This window comes from Branchiostoma floridae, chromosome 6, assembly GCF_000003815.2.
Source record: "Branchiostoma floridae strain S238N-H82 chromosome 6, Bfl_VNyyK, whole genome shotgun sequence".
NCBI lineage: Eukaryota > Metazoa > Chordata > Leptocardii > Amphioxiformes > Branchiostomatidae > Branchiostoma > Branchiostoma floridae.
In genome coordinates, this window is record NC_049984.1 from 27,789,515 (window position 1) to 27,795,249 (window position 5,735).

Here is a 5,735-nt window from a genome sequence, read left to right on the forward strand (position 1 = left end):
GTTTGCATTATCTTCAATGTTGAAGTACTTTGAGGTTTGCTGTATGTTTTCCTACTACCCTTTTCATAAGGACGGTTCTTACCCCATTTTAATATCCTTCTCGGAGTAGATGACACAGATCTGCATCTCTTTTCTCCCCGGCAAAGAGGACTCCTTGCAGTGTACTCTGGATCTTGAAACATGGCATCTTCTTCATCTGTATGCCATTCAGCCTCATCAGATGCAGGGGCACCTTGAACTTTGGCCTTTGTTTTCACTTTGCCTTTACCACCCTTGCGGGGATAGATAGTTAATCTGAGCCGACGAGGCATTTCTGAAAAAAAAAAAGGAAATTTGACAAATCAGATGCTGTTGTTATCTGGAGGGAAAATGTGGGTGGGAGGGGGGCGGTCAAGTGATACAACAATCCACCTTGAAGTTTTAAAGCATGGACTATTCGGTTAGTCCTTCAAGAAAGTCATAGCAATGGTGACAGGGCAGATGCACTCATAGTACGAATATCGTACTGTCGCCTGAGTATATAAAAAAAATATAAATTTCCCACACGTGGTACGTGTCGACAAATGGGGGAGGGGGGTAGCGCTAAAACATATTATCTCTTCTGATTTTCGCCCTATGTGGGTAGTAACAATGCTTCCATAGTCTCATTTCGTGGATAAGAACCTCCCGGTGGCTAGACGATATGGATTTCGTCGACGATGTTAATTTTAATCGCTCAAAATACGGTATTTGTCAACTGTTGACATCGATAACTTTGCTATTGGAAGTCGGCATTCAACAACGGCGCTCCCTCTATCTCGACTCAATTACATGAAAAGATGATAACTTTTAGCTTCCGATGATCCAGAGATACTCTGTCACCTGATAGTCTAGGCTAGTTTACACAAAACCTCCCTTAGATGACGTTAGAAGAAGAAATTGTGGACGACCTACCTCGCCTCTGGTACCAAAAACGCTCACTGGACGGCCCTTCAGTACCGGAGTTTTCTCCCCGACCGTCGAATTTGTCTCCGCAAACCGAATTTGTCTGTGTAACCGTCGAATTTTTCTGTGTAACCGTCGAATTTTTCTGTGTAACTGTCGAATTTGCCTTTGCAACCGTCGAATCAATCTCCGCGACCATCGAAATTGTCCCTCCGGACGGTCGAAAACGTCTTTGCAACCTATGACGTAGATTGTCCCCCGTGAAATTGCAGCTCTGTTTTCTAATTCTACTAGTTTGTTACGGATCTGTGATTGGAATGGGTTATCGGTTTCTGGATCGTTGGACTTAGTTTTTCCGTATAATCCTTGGAAGTACGTATGGAGTGTTTGTTTGTCAATTGTTTCTTCTGTTGGACTAGAGTCTTCTGTTTTTAACTGTTTTACTAGGTTCCAAAACTCTGAGGGGTTGTTGGCGGATGAGTAGTTAATTTGTTGGAAAATACTGTTTTTGTAATCCTTTTTTGTATATAGAAGCTACAACCCTTACCTATAATATGCACCTCCAGAATCCAAACATATCTCAAGAAAAAACATTTCTACAGGCACTTGTGTCAAGGGTACCCAACCATTTTGAGGAGGCTGGAAGTGGGTCATCTGCGCAACTCCGGAAATACTGAAATTTGCCCTGGGATCAGACGGGGATTTGTAGATGGGATTGATGTAGTGTGTCCAAGCCGTAATCCGATGGATTGCCTGATTAGCTGTACTTTTGGTAGCTATTTCAGTTACTGCTCCTTGCTGACACTATAATCCACTGTTACTCGTCACTGCAACACTCTTCTGCTCGATCCTGGTCCCTAAGTTTATCTCGATATCAACAGAAGGGCGTTTATCAAAGAAGTTCCCATCGGACGAACCCATGTTCTACAGCTTTCACACTCTTGCACACCAAACCGAGAGAATGCAGTCCGACCGACCATACATACGAGGATGCAGCAAGTTACTTAGTTACATCGAGCATTTGCTAAGTCACCTTAAATGTGTGACAGATCACTGTTATATACATTATTCCTGTCATCTGGAAGCCATTTACCTTTTATCACTACAACAACTGTTGCAAAATACCCAATATGCTTAGGATGGTATTCATAGTTGGGAAGACCTGCGAGCTTGATAGACACTACTTCTCCCTTTCTCATCGCACTGGTGACTTTGGGAATCTTACGCTTTGGGATATAGCCAATGACCTTCCACGCATCTTTTACATGTGCATCAATTTTGATTGCATTGTAATCTTCCGGATTAGTTGGTTCAAACTCAAGTCTGACAGGTACAGTTTTCCTATGTATCTGAGTATATCTTCTCGAACTTCTTCTAGTGCCTTTCTACAAGTGTGGTAAATAGCGAATAAAAGACAGGGCGCAGATCAAAAGGTAGTTCTCTACGTTTTTATTAAATGTTCAAATGCGTTGTTGTGTCCCTGTGTAAATGAACGAAAAAAAGTACATGTAAGTCTAAATTCTAGTCAGGAGAAACAAACACATTGATTGAAGTGTCAACATCATTTATCATTTGAAAATTTATTATTTTCTACATTTGTCTGCAAAATGTATTGTCAAAGTTACCTGGTACACATACACTCGGACTGCCGTCCCTGTAGGATACACTGAAGTAATCTCCATCCTAAGCAGGGTTGTCGGCTCCAACCGAATGCCTCGCATGATGGCGCTAGGTAAAAAAAAAAAGATAAGACAACTTTACAAGAGTAGGTCCTGGACCTGAATTTTCAGTACCGGTACCCACCTCTTATGCATACCGTTATAAGGTATATACAATTTCAAGTTACATCGATATTCTACACGTGTATACGTTAGTTATATTCAGTGCTTACAGCGCTATTCTATAAGTGTATCATACAAATAGAAATAGTTCGTCTCCTCAACAATTTTTCCGCCAAATATGATAATTGTAATGCTAATGTTGTTAGATTGAATTCTGATACCAAGGAATGAGTTTTGTTATAAAACGCAGAATGTATCAATATGTATCCAAAGCACTTTGGAATAATCCTTTCCCACAGAGACAGTATAAAATCTGTCTCTGTTCTGTAAGGCATCAATAAAGTCGAACATTTCTTTTCAAAGCGACAAGAACTGGTTTAACACAAACTTGTGAAATTTCACGGGACAAATCATTAGCTGTCTGACTGGAGTTGGTGATTCACTACAAATCACCCGGATAGAGGCCTGGCGAACCTCTGTCTTGTATCAGCCATATGGTGAGTGACATGTTGGAACATTCATCCGGACAGGAGACGTGGCGCATCACCGTCTTGTACTCTGCCAAATAAGGGTATATCACCTCGTAAGGGGCGGTATTACCCTACGCGAGGGGCCAGTCCTGGCCTATGCACATACATACATACATACATACATACATACATACATACATACATACATACATACAATCATTAGGCCGCCTAGTTGAAAAGGGGGAGAAAGCCGCATTGATGCTGTAATATCCCTAACCGTATCTTGGTTAGGATGCCATGTGCTAGAAAGCCACAAAAGTAACTAGAATATGTTCCCTAAATCACTTTCAATTCAACTGAAACGGAGCAGAGATAATTTCACACTTACCTGCAGTTGATGCCGATGCCCGCACTTTCGTGCGCATCCAGCACTGGCCGGTGCATAGCAGCGCAGCGGGTCGTTGTTGTTCTGTTGCAAGAAAAACAGTCATAGTTTTTGAACGAAGTTTAAAAGTGAATCGAAGCAATGAACGCTGATAGCCTATAAACAAACACATCTGTTAAACTAAAGCAATGTGCGTCTTTGCCTAGTCTAATGGTGCCCAGACGGGGTACCTTTATGCAAACGTTATACACTCGGTAGGTTACAAAAAGCAGAGAAAAGAAACCAAAAAAGCTGAAACAAAGTTGAACTTACCAAGAAGCTATCCCACTTAAATTGCAGAAGCTGGCCTCGCCGATGTAGGTGTAGGCCATAGTCGATGTGGTAGATAGTCGATGGTGTGGTCAGAGTCAACGGTCACTGCCTGAACTGCGAGGTGTCTGCGAACCCACAGCCCAATGGCACACCACAAAGTTTTGCCTGCACGTAACGTTCTACGGCGTGTCTGCGTGCTCCTAAGTCCGTACGGAGGCGTTGCGGATCCCAAAAGATTGCCCACATTTTGGCACGTATTTGCAAGTACGGCGGGTTGTGCCCTTATATATAGCTTCCACCGGCTATTTAAGGTGTAAATAGTCTCAATGTACTGTGTTAATGTTGTATTATGTAACGTGTTTGTCTTATGACTCCAGGAAGACTTGTGATGCATTGTCTGAATTGGACTCACTAATGGAGTTCGTTTGAATAAACGAATAAAGAAAATGCCGTCTATCTGTGGTTCGGGAGCTGCTCGTTCGGTGGCCGTCCGGCTTGGTCCGCTGGTGTTCGGCTGTGCCAGCAGAATGCTTTATGATTTTCAAAATAAAAGTATAGTACAGTAGAGTAGCTTTTTTTCGGTTGAGCAGGAGTTCACACCCCATGGAACCGCTCTTCAACACCGCTACGCCGCTTTAAACTCAGCCACTTTCAATTAGCTTTACAAAGTACAAAGTTTATAACATACATATGTGTTTTTGTTAAACCTGACAGATGGTACATGGTAGATATTAATGGATTCTAATTGCTACTCCTATTGTCAAAATATCATTGGGAAGAACAGTAACAACTCTTGTATCAAAACATGTAGATGTATATACTTAGATTTGCTAGAAGAAAAACGGGGGGGGGGCGCACTGCAGGATGCAATGTAATTCCAAACGTCTTATTAGCAACCTCCCCAACAACTCTAATCTCTAAATCTAGTATAAGACTACTTAAACTGGTATGTTTTGCTCTGCACCTTGCTCTTAACCTTTTAAATATCTGCTTCAGAGAAACGGAATAACAGTCTACAGTTGGTGTGAACTGGATAGCCAACAGGGCAGTCCTTTCCGATGGTCTTCACTGAATGTAGTTTACGGGTACCTGGCAGGGTTTTGACGTTTGGTCGGCTCCGTTAACTGCATCCTTACCGACGAAAACTAACTCACGCCTGGAAATATGCTTTCCTGTGCTGCCTTTCACAATCTTCAATAGAACTGTCAATTGTTTTTTTTGCAATACCCAACCAAGTCATCAGCATTGCAGATGATTTCTTTTCCACTTACAACAGCTTGGTAGCAGCTACCTTTGACAATTGCGCCCAGGCCATCACAAACAGATTTGCCATGGCTTGTTTCATAGAAGTTGCGCACTATGGCTGGCTGATGTCTTACTGATAGATCGTAGAAGGCATCTGTGAACTCGTACAGTGTCCAGTGGGGCTCCCAACACCTTCTTAACTATCTTAATGGCTTCCTCCTCAAACGCCTTCACTCCACCAGCATCCTTATGTTGGTCGTCAGCTATTCCAATGATGACATGCTTAACAAGCAAGGTCTCGTCCTCTTGGTTTTGATCGAAAAATGCAGACTGAACATCTTGCTGAAACCTGCAAGTGTAGCTTTCAGTTTATATGTCAGGAATGATAAATACGAAAATACAGAAATAAAACCATAAACTCTACTTGTAGTTTACGACTTTTCAACATCTCCAAAAAGGCAACAAAATTGGCAGTAGGTAGGCATTTACCACCTTGTCTTTCAGTCCCTGTACCATAAAAAAGTCTATTTGTAGCTTACGCCCTCCCCAAACCATATCCATCAGTAACTGCACTTTTTAACATGTCCAAAAAGGCCCCGTTTGACAAAAGGTACATGT